The sequence below is a fragment of the Neofelis nebulosa genome, chromosome 1 (genome assembly GCF_028018385.1).
Source record: "Neofelis nebulosa isolate mNeoNeb1 chromosome 1, mNeoNeb1.pri, whole genome shotgun sequence".
Taxonomy (NCBI): domain Eukaryota; kingdom Metazoa; phylum Chordata; class Mammalia; order Carnivora; family Felidae; genus Neofelis; species Neofelis nebulosa.
In genome coordinates this window covers 26,619,803-26,641,147 of record NC_080782.1, presented here as the reverse complement: position 1 = coordinate 26,641,147, position 21,345 = coordinate 26,619,803, and the positions used below count along the sequence as shown (strand labels likewise).

Below are 21,345 nucleotides of genomic sequence, written 5' to 3'. Positions count from 1 at the left end.
AAATAATCTATTGCTACAGTGATCAAGGGACTAAGAAATAGTCATGAGGAGCTAAAAAAAATGCTATAAATGAGGTGCAAAATAAAATGGAGGTGGCCATAGCACAGATTGAAGAGGCAAAGGAGAGAATAGGTGAATTAGAAGATAAAATTATGGAAAAAAAGGAAGCTGAGAAAAAGAGAGATAAAAAAAAATCCCGGAGTATGAGGGGAGAATTAGAGAACTAAGTTATGAAATCAAACGGAACAATATCCGTATCATAGGAATTCCAGAGGAAGAAGAGCGAGAGAAAGGGGCTGAAGGTGTACTTGAACAAATCATAGCTGAGAACTTCCCTGATCTGGGGAAGGAAAAAGGCATTGAAATCCAAGAGGCACAGAGAACTCCCTTCAGACGTAACTTGAATTGATCTTCTGCATGACATATCATAGTGAAACTGGCGAAATACAAGGATAAAGAGAGAATTCTGAAAGCAACTAGGGATAAACAGGCCCTAACATACAAAGGTAGACACATAAGGATAGTAGCACCTATCTACTGAAACTTGGCAGCCCAGAAAGGAATGGCAGGAAATCTTCAATGTGATGAACAGAAAAATATGCAGCTGAGAATCCTTTACCCAGAAGTCTGTCATTCAGAATAGAAGGAGAGATAAAGGTCTTCCCCAAAAAACAAAAACTGAAGGAATTCATCGCCACTAAACCAGCCCTACAAGAGATCCTAAAGGGGATTCTGTGAGTGAAATGTTGCAAGGACCACAAAGTACCAGAGACATCACTACAAGCATGAAACCTACAGACATCACAATGACTCTAAACCCATATCTTTCTATAATAACACTAAATGTAAATGGACTAAATGCTCCAGCCAAAAGACTTAGGGTATCAGAATGGATGAAAAAACAACACCCATTATTTGCTGTCTACAAGAGACTCATTTTAGACCTGAGGACACCTTCAGACTGAAAGTGAGGGGATGGAGAACTATCTATCATGCTACTGGAAGTCAAAAGAAAGCTGGAATAGCCATACTTATATCAGACAAACTAGAGTTTAAATTAAAGGCTGTAACAAGAGATGAAGAAGGGCATTATATAATAATTACAGGGTCTATCCATCAGGAAGAGCTAACAATTATAAATGTCTATGCACCAAACACGGAAGCCCCCAAATATATAAAACGATTAATTACAAACATAAGCAACCTTATTGATAAGAATGTGGTAATTGCAAGGGACTTTAATACCCCAATTACAACAATGGATAGATCATCTAGACACAGGATCAATAAAGAAACAAGGGCCCTGAATGATACATTGGATCAGTTGGACTTGACAGATATATTTAGAACTCTGCATCCCAAAGCAACAGAATATACTTTCTTCTCGAGTGCAAATGGAGCATTCTCCAAGATAGATCACATACTGGATCACAAAACAGCCCTTCATAAGTATACAAGAATTGAGATCATACCATGCATACTTTCAGACCACAATGCTATGAAGCTTGAAATCAACCACAGGAAAAAGTCTGGAAAACCTCCAAAAGCATGGAGGTTAAAGAACACCCTACTAACGAATGAGTGGGTCAACCAGGCAATTAGAGAAGAAATTAAAAATATATATGGAAACAAATGAAAATCAAAATACAACAATCCAAATGCTTTGGGATGCAGCAAAGGCAGTCCTGAGAGGAAAATACATTGCAATCCAGGCCTATCTCAAGAAACAAGAAAAATCCCAAATACAAAATCTAACAGCACACCTAAAGGAAATAGAAGCAGAACAGCAAAGACACCCCAAACCCGGCAGAAGAAGAGAAATAATAAAGATCAGAGCAGAAATAAACAATATAGAATCTAAAAAAAACTGTACAGCAGATCAGTGAAACCAAGAATTGGTTTTTTGAAGAAATAAACAAAATTGATAAACCTCTAGCCAGGCTTCTCAAAAAGAAAAGAGAGAGGACCCAAGTAGATAAAATCATGAATGAAAATGGAATTATTACAACCAATCCCTCAGAAAAACAAGCAATTATCAGGGAATACTATGAAAAATTATATGCCAACAAACTGGACAACCTGGAAGAAATGGACAACTGCCTAAGCACCCACACACCTTCCAAAACTCAAACAGGAAGAAATAGAAAACTTGAACAGACCCATAACCAGCGAAGAAATTGAATCAGTTATCAAAAATCTCCCAACAAATAAGAGTCCAGGACCTGATGGCTTCCCTGGGGAGTTCTACCAGACATTTAAAGCAGAGATAATACCTATTCTTCTCAAGCTGTTCCAAAAAATAGAAAGGGAAGGAAAACTTCCAGACTCATTCTGTGAAGCCAGCATTCCTTTGATTCCTAAACCAGACAGAGACCCAGCAAAAAAAGAGAACTATAGGCCAATATCCCTGATGAATATGGATGCAAAAATTCTCAACAAGATACTAACAAATTGAATTCAACAGCATATAAAAAGAATTATTCACCATGACCAAGTGGGATTCATTCCTGGGCTGTAGGACTGCCAGTATTTGCAAATCAATCAACTTGATACATCACATTAATAAAAGAAAAGATAACCATATGATCCTGTCAATCAATGCAGAAAAAGCATTTGACAAAATTCAGCATCCTTTCTTGAAAAAAAAAAAAACCCTCGATAAAGTCGGGATAGAAGGAACATACTTAAACATCATAAAAGCCATTTATGAAAAGCCCACAGCTAATATCATCCTCAAAGGGGAAAAACTGAGAGCTTTCCCCTGAGATCAGGGACACAACAAGGATGTCCACTCTCACCACTGTTGTTTAACATAGGGTTGGAAGTTCTAGCATCAGCAATCAGACAACAAAAGGAAATCAAAGGCATCAAAATTGGCAAAGATGAAGTCAAGCTTTCACTTTTTGCAGATGACATGATATTATGCATGGAAAACCCGATAGACTCCACTAAAAGTCTCCTAGAACTGATACATGAATTTAGCACAGTTGCAGGATGCAAAATCAATGTACAGAAATTAGTTGCATTTTTATACACTTATAATGAAGCAACAGAAAGACAAATAAAGAAACTGATCCCATTTACAATTGCACCAAGAAGCATAAAATACCTAGGAATAAACCTAACCAAAGATGTAAAAGATCTGTATGCTAAAAACTATAGAAAGCTTATGAAGGAAATTGGAGAAGATATAAAGAAATGGAAAAACATTCCATGCTCATGGATTAGAAGAATAAATATTGTTAAAATGTCAATACTACCCAAAGCTATCTACACATTCAATGCAATCCCAATCAAAATTGCACCAGCATTCTTCTCGAAGCTAGAACAAGCAATCCTAAAATGTGTATGGAACCACAAAAGACACCAAATAGCCAAAGTAATATTGAAGAAGAAGACCAAAGCAGGAGGCATCACAATCCCAGACTTTAGCCTCTACTACAAAGGTGTAATCATCAAGACAGCATGGTACTGGCACAAAAACAGACACATAGACCAATGGAATAGAATATAGACTCCAAAATTAGACCCACAAAAGTATGGCCAACTCATCTTTGACAAAGCAGGAAAGAATATACAATGGAAAAAAGACAGCCTCTTTAACAAATGGTGCTGGGAGAACTGGACAGCAACATGCAGAAGATTGAAACTAGACCACTTTCTCACACCATTCACAAAAATAAACTCAAAATGGATAAAGGACCTGAATGTGAGATAGGAAACCTTCAAAACCCTAGAGGAGAAAGCAGGAAAAAACCTCTCTGACCTCAGCCAATGGAATACTACAATGGAATACTACTTGGAAGTATACAATGGAATACTACTTGGCAATGAGAAAGAATGAAATCTGGCCATTTGTAGCAACATGGATGGAACTTGGAGAGTATTATGTGAAGTAAAATCAGTCAAGCAGAGAACGACAGATACCATACGTTGTCACTCTTATGTTGATCCTGAGATACTTAACAGAAGACCATGGGGGAGGGGAAGGGAAAAAAAAAGTTTGAGAGGGAGGGAGCCAAACCATAAGAGACTCTTAAAAACTGAGAACAGGGGCGCCTGGGTGGCTCAGTCGGTTGAGCGTCCGACTTCAGCTCAGGTCACGATCTCGCGGTCCATGGGTTCGAGCCCCGTGTCGGGCTCTGGGCTGATGGCTCAGAGCCTGGAGCCTGCTTCCGATTCTGTGTCTCCCTCTCTCTCTGCCCCTCCCCCATTCATGCTCTGTCTCTCTCTGTCTCAAAAATAAATACACGTTAAAAAAAATTAGAAAAAAAAACTGAGAACAAACAGGGTTGATGAGGGGTGGGAAGGAGAGGAGGGTGGATGATGGGTATTGAGGAGGGCACCTGCTGGAATGAGCACTGGGTGTTGTATGGAAACCAATTTGATAATAAATTTCATATTAAAAAAAGAAAAAATCTCCCTCAAAGCCTCTGACATGCTCTAATCTGGATTGTTGAACATTAGGCCTGCTACAAGGCTATTCCTATAAGATGACTTCTTGGTACATCACTCCCTTCACCATCCTTGGGATTACCTTCACCTCTTTCTTGTGTAGGATCCCTATTCCCTGAATAATGTTCTTCCTCTTAGTTACTCCTACATTTTAGTGGAATACATTCTGTTTTAACTTCCTGACATGGTGGATAAGTAGTAATTTTTTTTTAATCTTTGAATGTCTGAAAAAGTTGAAGGGATACTGTGCAAGACACTATGTTAGCAAAAATTCTGGACATGAGTCAAAAACCTTCTTCTCTGATACTGTATTTACTACCTCTATGATCTTGGGAAAATTACAGGACTCTCTGGGCCTCATTTCTCTTTCTGAAATGGGTAATAATCCAAACTGTGCCTGCTTAGAGGATACACAAGAAGGGGCTTTGTATGGTGAAAGTTCTGTATAAACAACAAGTCCTGGGACCTACTCCCACTGGCTCACAAGAGCTAGTTGCTAGTTATTGGTAGCTTGAGATCAGCCATGGTGGGAGTATTTACACCATGGAAATTGGCAAATACTACAAGGGGCTTTTATTTCTCTGTTTTTGGGAGAGCCTGGTTATGAGCACTTCCATTTGTAAGACTGCAAATGGAAGTGATTATTTCAGTTGTGTTTACTGCTGTGCCTTCCTTGATGTTATCATGGCCTAATGTATAGCTCAATTGTAGCACTAATTACAGTGTGACATTATTGTATAATAGGCCATGAATTCCTTGGGACATAGGACTGTGTCTTATTTTGGAAATATATCTTCCTGCACCCTGCTTTTTCCAGTACCTAACATGTTGGCTGGCACTTAGTTGATATTTAAATCCATATTTGATGAATGAGTGGCAAAAATGTTTGTTTGTTTGTTTGTTTGTTTGTTTCCTTGTTTGTTTGTAAGAGTTGGAAACAAGCATAGAGAGAGGAGAATTGAGGTAAAAGGTTAGGGAAAGTGTAATACAGTAAATACTTTTTGAGAGGAATTCCCCCAAATAGCCATCCTTAATTCGGAGTTTTCTATGAGTAGGCATGTAGTAGGCATACAGTAGAAATCATTTTATATACTCCCCATGATAACTTATGAAAGAAGCATTATTATCCCCATTTCACAGATGAGAAAAAGATGTCTAGAGTTAAGTAATGTGCCCTCCATCACACAGGCTGGGGTTCAAATCTAATGAATGCCTGTATTGCTTACCCATATTCCTACACTGGAAAGTAGCAAACCACAATATTTATGAGCCTATACATTTTTTAAATTGAGTGAAACAAATCAATTTAAATTAAAAGGGAGAGGTGAAGACTGTAGCAAAATTAAGAGCCCAAACTCCATCTAAAGGGGATAGCTTTATGACATGAGGAAATGTGATCTGTTGAGACTAGAAATTTGGAATTATTTCATGAAAAGCTGAGAATCTGGGATTTTGTTTTTCAAATTCCAAATGTTGGTAATTAGTTCTAAATAAAAATTTAAAAAACTCTTGAGATAAAACATCTATAAATAGGCTATCTATTTTTGCAAACCTCAATATATACTGCATCGCCCCAAATAAGTTTTGAACAGCCAGAGGGCAGCATGAGGGTATAAAGTGTCATAAGGATGAAATGGATGAACTGAAAGGCAAGTCTAATCCACTTCACAGTTTTGCCCAGAGTGCAGATGCATAGGGCAGGGAGGTCTAGCTATCATGTTGCAGAACAAGGGCCCACAGAGACTGGAGGAGGATGAGGTAAGGCATCACTGTTGGTGCACATTCCGTCTCCTCCAGGCATCCCCAGGGAGGGCACATTCCTCATGGTCAAGCAGCAGAGCTGTTGATTTAAAAGATTCTTAGAATATTCTGTTCAATACCCCAGTGGAGTTTTCTTTGCCTGGAAACAATATATCTAGGTCATGTCTTGGACTGTGGGGCATCCATGAGTGGGAAGATTGTCATGACTCTAGGCCCCTAGGCAGTTTCCTGGGGCCTGGAAAGTCCCTTCAGGTCCCTAATCCTTTGATTTGTTTTTCCCTTCCCAGGACAGAGAGTGCTGGTAACACCACCAAATCTCAAACCAATTCTCCATTCTTTCCCATAAATTTTGGCTTCTGCAGAAAATTGGAAGATTGACTTGTATAGTTAATTTGCAGGGTTTTTTTTTTAATGAAGTTTTAAAACAATTGCACAGTTACCTACAATTACTTCTTGAAAATCTAAGTAGCTAACCAATAAGCCCATCCTTCCTTGAATGCAACTGGCTCCCTGAGATTATTTAGGGAATTTGGGCAGTATGAGGTGAAGAGGACTACAAAGAGGTTTCCACAGGTACAGGTGTAAGAAAAGAGCCACCTAAATGAGAGATTGGACTCAAGGGGGCACCAGGTATGGAAGCCCACCCGGACTAAAAGCCCACTAAAGCCGAACAGAGAATCCCTGTGGTAAAAGAAAAGAGAGATGAAAAAGTCATCCTGGGAAAACAAGGCTGTGGATTGGCCAAGCTAGACACAAAGCAAAGAGGGAAGTCAGTCCTAAGAAAGATGTGAAAAGGTCCTTACTGTTTATTGCAACCTCACTGTGACTTGGTTGCCTTCTAACAGTCTCCAAGGGAAATAATAAATAGACACAGTGCTTTACAGAGCAATGCTCCTATTGTTCCTCTACAGCACAAGGCTACTCAGAGATAGTGCCCTGAGGCTATAACCTTCATTTCTTTTTAACATTCACAAGCAACCCAATAGTGCTTACAGATAAAGACCCCAGAGATATTGTGCTACTTTCTCGATGAAAAAAAAAAAGAATTGAGGCTATACAAAATTCCACTGCAGAACAGAGCACAGTATAATACATTACATTATGCATTTATTCCCTCCACTGGGGGCATAGAAGAATAGGCTGAACATGCACACGCTTTGCTCCTCCCTTAGTGCTCCTACCGTGCCCTTTCCCATCTTACCTTCCTGCTCTAGTGCATTCCAGACAATAACAGCCAGTGCTCTGTCCCTATTGCCTATGTGCACACTGCCACCCCACTGGGCTGCAGCAGCACTCTTACCAATGACTCTTATTTTTGGATTCCTTTACTCTTGGTCTTAGCTACACTCTCTCATTTAATCCTCACACCGATTTTAGGAGGCAAAGACTTTCCTCATTTTACATATGAGGAAATTAACGGAGAAATTTATCCAGAATTCAGTTTGTCCAGAATGCAAGTCCACATCAAGGTGTACTCCAAAACCTCACTCTTTCCATCAACTTGCACTAGATTATCCACACACGCAACCCCTGCCTTTCTTTTACACACCTCCAGCCCACTCATCAAGCATGCTGTCTTTTGAACATTCTGTCACACTTTTTCTAACCCCTTTTCTTTGCTTCTTCTTGCTTTCCCGATAAAAATGTCTGGCTTATTTTTTATTCGTTCTTATTTTTCCTGTTCTAAATGTGAAAAAAGTAGTACTTAAGCAGATGCCTATTAAAGAAAACAAAAGTTGTGCCTTTACAAGTAAAAATAAACAGAATAAACAGCTCTATTCAAAGATTGAAAGACCCCCATCACTTCTCGGCCTTTTGGCTAAGATCAAGTGTAAGATTGAAAGACCCCCAAAATTCCTCCAGAATTCTACAGGAATGTGTATCCACTTTCTCCTCCTTCTCAAATTAAATATCTTTAACTTAACCATCAGCAGTAAATTATGTTATTTTCAATTTGTCATTTTTACACAAAAGTTGCAATATTTCATGTCAAAAAGACCTTTGCAGGCTGATCTGAGAACCCAACCACCAAACATGCTATGGTAACTTAGGAGAAGGAATTTTTGAAATCGCATTTTAATTAGAAATAGTTTGTTAGTTTGTAGAAATGTATAACATGGGAAAGTATACGTATAATGTCTCCAAAGTCTGTGGAAGCTCCTATTTAAGTCGGTATAGCAGCCTCCCCTTTCCCATAATCTGATACACCAAAGAGTTGTTGCTTATTTTTTTTCCACAAGGATAATTATCTAAATGTGTTTATCCTCTTATCCCTTTCAGTTGCCTGCCTGCTTGATCACTGAATACATAGTTCATGCCCCTTCCCTTACTTTCCTATTATTCCTCATTATTTCAGCCCCACTGTCACTGACTAGCTTGCCCACACAGCATGAAGGTGAGGGTACACAATGTTACAGATAATTGAGAGCTGAGATGAGATCCAAGATTTCATTTCTGGCACCCTGCTTCTTATTCCTTAGTTTGGTGTCAGGAAGACATGCTTTGGTGTCCTTAGAAACTACATTTTATCATAAACATATTTTATAAAGCCTTCATTTATCTATGAATTCAACACCTATCAAAAATGAATGCTGAGGGGCGCCTGGGTGGCGCAGTCGGTTAAGCGTCCGACTTCAGCCAGGTCGCGATCTCGCGGTCCGTGAGTTCGAGCCCCGCGTCAGGCTCTGGGCTGATGGCTCGGAGCCTGGAGCCTGTTTCCGATTCTGTGTCTCCCTCTCTCTCTGCTCCTCCCCCGTTCATGCTCTGTCTCTCTCTGTCCCAAAAAAAATAAATTTAAAAAAACGTTGAAAAAAAAAAAATGAAAAAAAAAATGAATGCTGATCTGGGTTTTATGAGAACTGAATCCAGTTCTGTTTCAGAACCATTTGTGTGACCTTGGGCAATAAAATAATCCTATAATCCTCTCTGTGAATAAGATGCAGTTGCTTTCCTCAGAGGGAACCTGGCACCAGGGACCTGTATTTGCTTCAGCCTCTGCCCTCATAAAGTAGCTTATACTTGATGTGGGAGACCAGAAGCACCTACATAAAACAAAGAACAAGTCAATGCAAACTATAATCAAACTCTAAAAACTGTCATTTACCTAAAAATGCTATCAAAAGTCAGTAAATGGATGTCCTTATGGACTAATATGTTTGGCAATGACTTAATGGAGGAGGAGAGATTTAAGATGAGTCTAAACACATGGGTAGGTGTATTATTCTGTTAGGACTGCCATAACAAAACACCAGCTACTGGGAGGCTTAAATAACAAGAATTTATTTCTCACTGATCTGAAAGCTAGAAGTCTAAGATCAAGGTGCTGGCTGACTTAGTTCCTGGTGAGAACTCTCTTCCTGACTTATACATAACTACCTTCTCAGTGTGTGCTCACATGGACTTTCCTCAGTACATGAGCAAGGATAGAGAAAGAGAGCAAGTTCTCTCTCATCTCTTCTTAAAAGGACTAATACTATAGGATCAGTGTCCCACCTTTAGTACCTCATTTAAGTATGTAATTACTAATAATTACCTTAAATACTTCCTTCCAGGCCCCATCTCCAAATATAGCCACCCTGGGTGTTAGGGCTTCAGCATATGAATCTGGCAGAGAGACACACAAGCATTCAGCCCATAGCAGCAAGATATATGACCAAAAAGTGTGTGGGAAAGTGTTTTAGACCAAGGACAGTGTGAGAGAAAATGAGAATATAGGAAAAGTATGTATCGGGGGGGGGGGGGGTGCACATGTATGTGCACAGACATGTACATGAGAAGCTATTATTTCTAAACAAATGCTTATTGAGTTTCTGCTCTAGACCAGGCATTGTTCTTGGCACATGGGCTGCCCTCATGGAGTTATTTCTAGCAGTTGGAGACACACATAAATATAATAAGTCAATTGTTTAGTAAATGTTATCGAATGTGTAAAAGTGATGAGTACCATGGAAATAAGAAAGTAGGGCAAGAGATGGGGGTCAGGGGTGCCAATGGTAAAGGAGAGAGGTTGAGAAGTTTCATTAGGGAGTTGACATAGGCCTCACTGAGAAGAGAACTGAGCAGACTTGAGGGAGTTGGTAAAGTGGATAAGTTGGGGAAAGCATTCCAGAGAGAGGAAGATAAAGCAAAGACCTAAAAGGCAGAAAATTCTTGATATTAAAGAAAGAATGAAGATGCCATTGTGGCCAGAGGAGGGTGAGTGAGGGAAGAAACTATAGGAAAGATCAAAGTGGGCCTTGAAGGCCGCTGTAAGGACTTTAGCAGTTTCTCTGTATGGATTGGGACCTGTATGGATTGGGAGCCAATGCAGGGTTTGAATAAAAGAGTGACAAGATCTGACTTTTTAAAACCTCACTCTAGCTAATGTGTGTAGAGTTAGGAGCTGGGAGGCCATGAGGTGTTTATTGCAATAAACCAGACAAGACATGATGGTGGTTCAGACCAAGGTGGTAGCAGGGGAGCCATTATACCAAATAGTTTCCCTAAAGTTAGAACATTTCTATGTTCTCTGCCCCCATTCCATTTCCGTTACTTCACAGGTGAAAAACGTAGGACACAGAGAATCTCACTGAATTTTCCAGTCTTTACGTTAGAGGATTAGAGCCAAAATTGTTTGCTTGTGATACAAAGTATAACTTCATTTTATGTTGATCACTCTTTGAAAATTGCAGTTCAACTCCCCCTATTTCCTTTCTTAATTGATTTTTCTCCCAAGCAACATCTCCCAAGCCAATATCTAAAATACTATATATTTTACTTACATATCTTGTTTATTGTCTGTCCCCCACTAGAATATAAGCAGCAGTTTTTCACAGTTTGTTCATTTCTGTGTCTGTACTGCCTAGAAGAGTGACTGGTCCACAGCAGGTATTCAGTAAACATGTATGAAGTGACTGCATGCATGAATGTGTGCAAGAAATAAGGATAGAAGGAGAGAGGGGAGAGAGACAGAGAGAAGGAAATTAAACAGTGACACTGAAGCTGCTTTACGAGCACACATTCCATAATGCCCTTTGCTTTGGACACAGGAAATTCAAACTCTCCAGTTTCATACACACACATATATACACAAACAAAATAATACAATAAAATTTTTTAAATAATAAAAAAAATTTTAATGAAAGAATTGTAGTTTTTAAAAACGAAATTCAACTGTTATGAATTCATTTCCCACAAATGATATTGAGTCTGGACACATTTTCTTTACTCCAGAAGATTTGAAATCCTGCCATTTTCCACTGGATGGGGATGAAAGCTATGGCAGGAGTTAGAGAAGTTATGATATAGATTATTTTAATGAATATTGAGCAAATAAATCAAAGACACCATTCTCCCAAATAATTCTGAACTCTACCAGCAGCATTTAGTGGCTCATAATTCTGAAGCCCCTCACAGAAGAAAATGTGCTACATGCTTATGTATGAACCGAAGAAGAACTAAAATTTCAGGGCACAAGGTCATGATTCAGAAAATTGGCCTTTCCAAACCCCAGTCCCCATGAATTAAAATGCAGTATAGCCAGCAGGCATTGGAGTGATTTCCTGCTACTGAATCAGTAGCACTGTGTGATGCAACTCTTCCTAGATTTGGATTGTATGAAGACCTAGTCTTGGAAACATTAAGTGAATATTTTCAATTAAACCATATGTAATATAGGTATTTCAGTTTACAGTTAACAAGACATGTTTATGTATCTTACACATCCAGTGGTCTAGCTGGAGCTCCCTTCCCTAATTAAAAGGCAAATTAGTTAAACTCTTGAGCCTGTGTGGTCCCTGTGCTGGGTATCTTCTGTTTGTCACTCCAGACCCATTATCCTCCCTTCACCCTCTCCCCCTTCTCTGTCCTCTGTTCCTGTGAAGCCACTGGCCTGCAGCAAGAAGCCCCTGGGCTTCTGGCTTCTCACTGGGCTTGGCCAATGGTAGACACTGGCAGGAGAGGGGAGGCCAGTGGAGAATAAGCCCTGGGCCTTTATTTCCCCTACTCCCTTCTTACCAAGTCTCAGTGAACAAGCTGTATTCCCCTAGCAAACCACAGTTCCCTTCTAGACTCAGCCCTCTTCACCATTCCCTTTTAGACCTAGAGATGGTAACATGTTCATAGCCCCAAATACTGCACTGTTTGTTTTCTTGAACTTGGCCTTCACATTGTAAGTAGTCCTTTTATTTATTAAATTCCCAAATCATCTCATTTGAGAGTGCCTTCTGTTTGGTGCTGGAACCCAGCAACGCACACACTTCACAAGTAAGGGGAAGAACAAGACTTGCACCCAGATATGTTAACTCCAACTGCAGGCCTCTTCCCCTATTTAATTGTGAAAGCTATCAGTATGATAAAGCTATATGCCTTCTAGAGGAAACCTGACGTCCCCTTCATTTTTTGAACTATACCAAATGCCCCTCTTACTTTGAATTTCATTTATTAGACATACTCACCAGCACTGGTTGAAAGCACGCTCTGTGCCAGACACCTTGCTGAGTGCTAGAAATACAAAGATGAATAAGGCACTGTCTCTGTCCTCAACTTTCTCAGATCAAGTGAAGGTAGGTGTCATACCTTGGGATCACTAAAAGCCAATTCTGAGGTGGAGAACAACATGCAGAGAATTAATTAGGGAGTTCTTGGAACCAACACCCATAGAAAGGCAGGAAGGAAGCAGGATTAGGCACAGGGAGAAGTTGAGCTAGGATGTAGTATCAATGGAGGCCGCAGTTGACCCTGCAGAGAGTTCTGAAGTTCTTGTAAGCATCAGACTTTAACCCACCTAGGTGTAAGGGCTGAGCCTTTAACCTCTGTGCTGGTTAATCATTGGATGCTGACCACCCAGAAAAAGGGACCTGACTTGGCTTAGGCAGCTCTTTGCAACAAAGGCAATCACCATGGGGAGCTGACATCAAAGGGCTGTCTCCAGTGGCACTTTCAGCATCTGAGGGAATATGTTCTTCATTCCTGAAGAGGGATCAGTGTCTCTCATGGTAGGGAAAGAAGAGACAAATAATTATACAACAATGCCATTAGGTCACCCATGCAGATATGCACTGAATATTATGGATGCCCAAAAAAGGACCTTAATCCAGTCTTGTGAGTCTTGAAGAAATATTTTGAATAAGATGATGCTTAACTTGAATCATAAAGGCTAAAGAAGAAATTAGCCAAACAGAGGAGATGCAGCATGCAAGGGCAGAGCCTGAGTATGGCATGGTACATAAAGAAGAAAAAGGATTGTCAGTTCATAAAGTTTGAGGCTGGAGAGGCAAGAAATTAAGCTGGAAAAGTAAGCAAGACCATATCAGGGAGGCTTGGAAGGCTGTGTCAAGGGACTGGAGCTTTAGACTAGAGGCTAAGGGGAGTCACTGTAGAGGAAGATAAAACACTTCCCAGAACATTTCCTTCCTTCTGAGGTTTTTCCCGGCTGAGAAGGCCCTGTTAAGGTGAGTTTCAAGTTCTCCTCAGCCTGGTCCTTGTTTATGCAATGCTCACATACAACCCTTCCCCCCTGCTTAGCTCCTTCTTCTCTGCTTTGAAGGATGTCCTCATTGAGAAGGTGTCTGCTCAACAGAAGGCTGTTCACTAAATATCCTATCTTCAGAGGCAGATCTAGTTTCAGCCCTATGGGGTGGATTCAGAATGAGGCACAAATATAGACTAGTGGAAGCTCAGAGGAACTAAAGAAGCCACCATTCCATTCTGTTCAGTGTAATGGTTGCAAATCAGACTGATCAAAGATGCCCAGAGGAAAGGATTCCTGATTCTCATGCTTTTGCCCTTCCACCACACTTCCCGAGCCCAACAAGTTATACTCTACTCTATATGTTGTAAAACTGGTGTAAGACAATTAACCTTCCTCTGAGGAAGCAGGACGTTAGGATCCCACAGTAGTAACTGTCAAACACAAAAAAGATATCTGGGTAAACCAGGTATGCAAGCACAGTCCTGTGCTATGACAAATTCAATCATAGCAATGAAGGAGACAGCTGAACATGTTCATGCCTGACATGAATTTCATTCCTTGATAAACGTTCCTGTCATGTCAGGTTGGCCTGTGGAAGAACGTTACTCTGGATAACCTTGTCTTCTTACGAATCTATTTAGACAACAGTTTAGAAATACTATGGACAGTTGCATGTAGCCTTTGATTCTGGTTAGCAGGCTTGATTTCAGTTAAACTGTATGAAATTTGTCAAAACATGATTTTTCCCCAAGTTACATAAAGGCTCCAAGTTTACTTCGTTTGATTTAGACTATTAAAGTGTTAAATTTATCACACTGTGAAAAAGATGAGGCTGCACTCCTGGGTCCTTCCATTTTCCCGAGACATGCCCTTGGGTTCTCCTCATTGGCCACAGAAATTTAAAGATAAAATCCCATGAAGAACATTTTGCTCTCTTCTAGGGAGCAAAATGAGAACAGCAAGGGGAAAGGAAAGCAGCTTTGTCCAGGAAGGAGCCCTGTGAGGGTCAGAGTTGAGAACAACCTGAGTTGAGAACAATTTGTCTGAGCTGTTACTATAGATTTAAAATATATAGCCATGCAGTGTTTTTGGCTGATTTCCCATGGGCATATATGCTCCAAATTCCTAGCTCATCTATCAAGACCTGTGTTTAATGTTGCTTAAGACACTATGGGTGTTGCCAATACAGTCTTCCCTTCAGGGAACATTTTTCCCCTTGTAAGTTTTCATTTTGGCTTGTTTGAGGCAAAGGCTTTAACAACACATCAAGTATTTTTCTCTGGGTATCACCACACCCTGACTGCTCCTCCTTATTCTTACCTCATAACATATAGAAATGAGTCTTTTCATCCATTGTTTCATTCACTAAGCCTTTAAGGATTGTATTTGTTCCAGACACTAAGCTAGAGAACTTAGGCAAGTGGGAGAGATCAACAAGTCAACACAAAACCATAATCCAAGGTGATTATTGCTAAGAGATTTAGAACAAAGTGCTTTTGGAATATTTTTCAACAATCTTGTCCTCAACTAAATTATGGGCTCATCTCAGTGATTTTATCTTCTTAGACTCTTACTATACCCCAACTATAAATATCTCTCATTTAGTTCGGTTCTTTCTAGAAGAACATTATTCTTTACTTTTTCTAATGGATGAGCCTAGAAGGTCTGTTTTACACAAAGCCATTAATTCTTTATTCTGTTATAGCTCTCGTATAGTCCCTATAACATAAAGGTCATTGGGAGATTTTTTTTACCCTCTCCTCTAAGGTACCATGCCATTCCAAATAATAGCTAAGAATCACTTGGGCTTTTGTGCCCTGAAATTCATTCAAGAGGAAGAGAGGTCTTCTTTTTGAAGGATTCTATGCAAAATATTAAAGATGTGAATTCAGTCACTGACCTCCCAAGCAGAGGGTTCTTTCAAAACAGGAAGGAGTGGCAGCTAAATGTTCTTTCAGTAAAATCATCTGAAAGCATAAACACGGGAATTCCACTGCCTTAATTTATTTATCTCCAATGCCTCTGATGGCTAAAAGAGGTGATCTCACATTGTTAATTTGGATGGGTAACTATCTTACTTGAGTTCTTGCAACAAGGCATTATTTGGAATATGTTGGAGGAAAGAAAAAGTAATGCCAGTTCTTTAGAACAATTATGGAGAAACTGCCAATGAAGCTGGCATTTCTTTATAAACAGTTGGCTTCAAATGAGCCAGAGATTAATGGACTGGAAGCAGAAATGACCTCATCAGCTTTCACCTTGACGTCAGGAAACTACTATTGCTTGCTCTTCCCTCTTTCAAACAAAGGGACTTAAAGCTCTTGGTGAGTCCATTTCCCTATTCCTATCACCAAAAGCCCTCATGCATTTAAATGTCAATGCCTCTCTAAAGGGACCTCGGCCCTGCTGAACCAGGAAGAGCTAGAGCAAACAGATGCTTATCTGCAGGACCAGAGGAACAAACTGCTCCCCGGTCTGAACTGAGTCTGCAGCGGAGCCAGGCAACACGAGGATACTGTCTGGCAGGAGGCCATGGTGCGGCCCTCTGTAGAGGCCCAGCGCCCTGAAAGAGTTCATTCACTCCACATGGGTGAGCAATTTCCTCTCAAGTGGCTACTCACCAATGGCAGACCCAATTACAGACAAGATTGATGAGTCTGCCTGCAGTGCTGAATCTACCTTAGTTCGTTTTTTTCACTTTGAAAACAAATCTTCACACACAAGAATTAAAGCTCTGGGGCAAATTTCATCTCAAATAATGGGATGATTTCTTTAAATGGAGGGAAAAAGGAAACAAAGAAGAAAGTCACAAAAAATATTGCAGAAAGTAACTCAGGAAGCAATGACTTCCACACCTCCCTCCTACACACACACACACACAAACACACACACACACACACACACACACCCCAGAAGGGCAATAATTCTCAGGGCCAAGAGTTGAAGACTCTTTCTAGTGTGGGAAAAGCCATAAGCTCTGCCCACAGGAATGACATGGGCTCTGTTTGCATTCTCTCCCTTCCTGGCTTCAATTCCTGCAGCCTGGGTCTGAAACTAAAGGGAAGAGTTTGTCTTTGTCCCATTTTATCTAGAATAACTTCTTGCTAGAGTTGCATTGGAATCCCAAGCCTTCTAAATTTCTTCCAGAGAATTTCTTCCAAGCATTTTTCTTCCAGAGCCAGCTATATAACTTATGGGACCCTATGAAAAACGCAAATGTGATATCTTGGTCCACAAAAGCAAGAAATAAAGTTTTTCCTTTCTTTTGTGGTCTTTCAGTCTGTCAAATGTGGTGTGGAGGTGGGGAGTTATTTGCTATTTAATGTTGCATTCCCTTGAATGCAACAGGGAGCTTCCAGGTGAATTCACAGGTGTCTGGGGCCTCACCCCACAGTGTAGGGTGCATATGCTTGACCCCAATCCTCTGCCCATCCATGCCCATGCCCCACCAGGGGTAGAAGAGAGCAACAATAACTGAACACTCTCAGGGAATGGGAGACAGAGAACCCATCCAAAAGAGATGGTGGTGGATAAGAGCACAGGTAAATCAAGGCTCCAAACCCCTGTGCAAGCTTCATTGAACCTTCAGACTTCACTTACAAAACACAAATTCAAAGATAAAATTATCTAGAATTTCAGGATGACAACTACAGAGCATTAAACCCCAAGTATGAAGACCTTTCTGAGCATAAGACCCTGTGCAGCTGTGCCGATTGCCCACTCAGGAAGCCAGCCCAGTTTTCTTCTAAAACAGGAGATATGGATATGAAGGTCAAAACTGTGAGAGTTTCCTCAAATATATAGATTTAGATAAACAGAATACATACACACGTGCATTTATATGTGTGTAACCGACTCTTCCCTGTATTTCTTAAGTTAGTTGCTCAGATACATATTTACTGAGACAAAAGTATAGAAAGTATAGACATTGTCGGGGCACTTGATGCACATTGATGGATTACTTTGCTGAAGGGTGTGGTCACTTCCAGTGCCACCACAAACGCAGAGCAAGTTGACTACCTCCATTTAGGCACTGGGGGGCACAGTATGTTGGTAAATAGTTTTGTTCATTTAATATAAAAAAGTTAACCTAATTTTATTTTCATTTTCATTAAAATATTATTTTATGTACTTTATGTCTGAAATATTTTGAAACTTTGAAAACCATCAAAAGTTTTAAAAATTAAAGCATGCTATTTAGTGATGCAACAGACAGTATTATAAAATGTCACCTTTCATGTTAATCTTAATGGGCAAGTTTCTATCTAGCAGAAAAGAAGAGAAAAAGAAAAGGAAAGGGGAAGTTAAACCTCAGTGGGGAAGTGTCTTACCTAAAGTCATTGTTGTAAAATGCACCAGATGGATCCATCACCTGTCCTTGCAATAGGACAAACACACATCTGGTTCCATGGCATTATCAGCATTCATCATAAGTCCTTCATCACTTGCTGCTTTTACTTGGTTACTTTTACATGTGTTTTATTCCCCATTCTTCCATCCTCAAACAAGCATAAGCCCCTAGGGTTTGGTGCAGCTTTGTGTAATCCCACAATGCTTACTAGCACAATGATAGGTACATAGTCATCACACTTTCTAAAAACGTCAGAAAAATTCATTCAACTTATACATGCTCAGGTCCCTCATCCATCATGTGTAGCTATTACTAGATTTATCAGTTTTAGGGAGAATCATATGGTAACCATAAATTAAAAGATAACTAATTAAATCCAAAAACATTTGTTTTATTTACATATGTACATACATGCTTACATGTGTAGGCATATGTATGTAGACACATGCATACAGGAAAATGACATTTGGTAAAACTGCAATGCCTGCACTATTCAGAGCATACAGTAGTTGCACTTTCCCCTAAATTGTTCCCTAATTAATATCTGAATTCAGGAAATTTAGGATGTAATGGAAAATAGTTTTTAAATTGCAATAAAACTGTGTATATAGAGAGAAAGAGAGTTTACAATACATTATACATTAAAAGTTTACAAATATTAAGATGAAGCTAATAAAAAGATGAAGTCAAACATATCTTCAAACGTGTTAAAACTGAATACTAATCTTTTTCTTAGCCAAAGTTGAAACCAATAATAATAAATATAGGCAACTTAACACAAAACACACTACAAATGGGAAAAAAATATATTTTTAAAGGAGATTCACCAGGCAGTACAGATACTAAATATAAGCATTCTGGCCAGTAAGAAACTCTACATATAGATATAGATGTAGATATAGACATAGACAGACAGAAAGATATATATACTGGATAATTCAAAGTATTTTCATCACTGTGTTCTTGGAGAAGAGAAGATGCTATATAGAATACTAACATAAAAACAAAGTTTATAAAGCATTTCGTATGTGAAAAGTATTCTGAGTTATTTTATTTCATTCTCACAACAATCCTAAGGAGATAGAAACTGTTACCTGCTGTCTTGCCGAGGAGGGCACCAAGACTCAGGAAGACAAAGTAAGGTAGTAAACAGTGGAATCAGAATATGAACCCAAGCAACAAACAATCCAGCTTTAAATTCTGTTTGTCTGCCTCTCATGGTGTTATTAGTGGATTCACTCTCTTTAAAGCCTGGACCAGGCCAGCAACTTCTTGCCTAGGAAGCCAGTTCATAGGATTGCCAGATTTAGCAAATTAAAAATACAGGATGCCCAGTTAAAATTGAACTTCGGGGGGTGCCTGGGTGGCTCAGTTGGTTAAGCAGCTGACTCTTGATTTTGGCTTGGGTCATGGTCTCATGGTTCATGAATTCAAGCCCTTTACTGGGCTCTGTGCTGACAATGCAGAGCCTGCTTGGGATTCTCTCCCTCCCTCTCTTTCTGCCCCTCCCTGGCTCACACATGCACACACTCTCTCTATCTTTCAAAATAATAAATAATTTTTTTTAAAAATTGAACTTCAGATAAATAATACTTTTTTTTAGTATAACAATGTCCCAATATTGCTTGGGACATACTTATGCTAAAATATGATTCATCAGGGTACCTGGGTGGCTCAGTCAGTTAAGCTTCGGACTTTGGCTCAGGTCATGATCTCACGGCTCATGAGTTTGAGCTCCACATCAGGCTCTGTGCTGACAGCTCAGAGCCTGGAGCCTGTTTAGGAGCCTCTCCCTCTCCTTCTCCCTCTCCCTCTCCCTCTCTCTGTGTCTCCCTCTCTCTCTGCCCCTCCCCCGCTCATGCTCTGTCTCTCTCTCTCTCTCTCTCTCTCTCTCTCTCAAAAATTAATAAATATTTAAAAATTTTTAATAAAAAAATAATTGATTCATTATTTACCCGTAATTCAAATTTAACTAAGTGTCCTGTATTTTATCTTGCAACCCTACTGGCTTGCCATTTCCTAATACCCCTGAGTGACCATCACAGTTTCTTAAATGACAGCATTGTGGCTTTTTGAAAAAGAAGAATAAATCTAGGTTGAACTTGGCATCAGAGACAAGGGCAAACCCTGTTTCCATAGATAAAATCTCTACTTCTTAGCAGCCAAAACAAAAATCCCTCTTAAGATCACAGATTGGGCCAAACAGCCCCAGTGAACCTCTCCTCCTATAGGCCCTGTAAACCTTAATATTTATAGAATAGGGTCCTCTGACCTTTATACTTCTCACCTTGTAAATAATGACAACATTTCACTGGCTTGTTTTGAAGGTCAAGTGAGGTTATGTATGTAAACATTTACTGTAAATGCTGCTTGGGGACTTGTGTTTGGGGACATATAAAATTAAGAAGTTATGTCATTTTTTTCCAAGAACCAAGAATAAATGCTGTTAATCCAAGCCACTTTCAGTGTACATATAAACCAGGAAGCCTAATATTTAAACAGATTAAGATAAAACCTAACACACTTGAAAGTGTATTTTTTTTTAAAAAGGAAGATGTAAATTTTGAAATCAGTTATAAAAGTCACTTAGTGTCTGTTCAAGCAGCCATATACAAGTAAAAATAATCTGTTTAATTCTTTATTTCCATTATTATTCAGTGTCAACTATTTTTAAATGATGTGATACCAAAAACAAATAATATTATTAAAGATTATCCTTTTTGCTCTTTTTAGCCAAAAAGTTACCAAGACACTGTTACACGGAACAAAGATTTAATAAAAATTGCTGATAGCCAAGAGTAATATGGGAAGAGTAAAAATAAATGTTATATACCTACAGGATAATAATGAAACAAATGATTTTTTAGTGAATTTTTAACTTACCAACATTTTTCAGATATTTGCTCAAATCCTTGTCTCTTTAGAAAAGTCTTGGGTTTTTTTTTTCAGAAGTCTTCCCAAATGAGGATTTCATTCTTTTCTGTTTGGAGGGAAACATTTTACGAAAGAAAGAAAGAAAGAAAGAAAGAAAGAAAGAAAGAAAGAAAGAAAGAAAGAAAGAGAGAGAGAGAGAGAGAGAGAGAGAGAGAGAGAGAGAGAAAGAAAGAAAGAAAGAAAGAAAGAAAGAAAGAAAGAAAGAAAGAAAGAAAGAAAGAAAAAGAGAGAGAGAGAAAGAAAGAAAGAAAGAAAGAAAGAAAGAAAGAAAGAAAGAAAGAAAGAAAGAAAGAGAGAGAGAGAGAGAGGGAGGGAGGGAGGAAGGAAGGAAGGAAGGAAGGAAGGAAGGAAGGAAGAGAGAAAACACCACTGAAGAAAACTTAATTGAATAGAA

The 21,345-nt window shown here is 39.3% G+C and overlaps 1 long non-coding RNA gene across 1 annotated transcript in view; it reads left to right on the top strand.

Moving 5' to 3' along the window:
• Positions 1-21,035, top strand: part of LOC131504493 (uncharacterized) — a 35,332-nt gene extending 14,297 nt beyond the window's left edge. The window contains exon 3 of the long non-coding RNA XR_009258022.1: positions 20,751-21,035. This is a non-coding gene — a long non-coding RNA (uncharacterized LOC131504493). The remainder of the gene's footprint in view (positions 1-20,750) is intronic.
• The last annotated feature ends 310 nt before the right edge of the window (positions 21,036-21,345 follow it).